Source organism: Calidris pugnax, unplaced genomic scaffold, assembly GCF_001431845.1.
Source record: "Calidris pugnax isolate Ruff unplaced genomic scaffold, ASM143184v1 scaffold337, whole genome shotgun sequence".
Taxonomy (NCBI): Eukaryota; Metazoa; Chordata; class Aves; order Charadriiformes; family Scolopacidae; genus Calidris; species Calidris pugnax.
In genome coordinates this window covers 331,413-332,089 of record NW_015091098.1, presented here as the reverse complement: position 1 = coordinate 332,089, position 677 = coordinate 331,413, and the positions used below count along the sequence as shown (strand labels likewise).

Here is a 677-nt window from a genome sequence, read left to right as displayed (position 1 = left end):
CGGGGCCGGCGGGGAGAGGGAGAAGCGAGGGCCGGGGGGGAGAAGGAAAGACGGGGGGAAAAAAGGGCGAGACGTGGCGGAGAAACAAAATCAACATGGAAGTTGCCTTTTCTCCATTCAAGTTTCCTCCGTTGCCCTCCCAACCCTCCACTTCTTACATAACTCACCTTCGGGCGGACCGGAGGAATTCTTATTTCATTGTTCCCAGCATCTTCTGGGACCGGGACGCGGCTCCTTGAGGTGCTCCAGCCTCCTGCAGTCCTCTATCCAAAAGGAGGCGAGAGTGGCATCTCTACCCAGCAAAGGGGGTACCAGCTCTGCTGCCAGTGCCATATGGTTGGCACGTCATGCGCGAGAGCTATCACATGAGAGCTAATGATTGACATGCGCTTGCATTCAGGGAGATTTGTCTCTCTGGGGAAGGAGGACTCGCCATCTGTCACTCTGTACTCAAAAAAAAAAAAAAAAAAAAAAAAAAACCCCAAAAAAAAAAAAAAAAAAAAAAGAAAAAACCAACCCCACCACCACACAACCCTTCTTCTTCCAAATCTCCAGCTCTGCCTACACGCCGCAAAATGGGACCCGGGCGAGATGCAGGCGATGGCGGGGCCGGGCTGGGGGGGAAACCTTGGCTGGGAGCTGGCATCTGCGGCTCGCCGCAAAATACCGCGGCGGCT

General features: G+C 54.2%; 1 protein-coding gene across 1 annotated transcript in view; it reads right to left on the bottom strand.

The window, feature by feature from the left end:
• Positions 1 to 397, bottom strand: part of NEUROD2 (neuronal differentiation 2) — a 1,794-nt gene extending 1,397 nt beyond the window's left edge. The window contains exon 1 of the mRNA XM_014957930.1: positions 168 to 397. The gene's annotated coding sequence lies outside the window, so the exon portion shown is untranslated. The remainder of the gene's footprint in view (positions 1 to 167) is intronic.
• Positions 398 to 677: the final 280 nt, after the last annotated feature.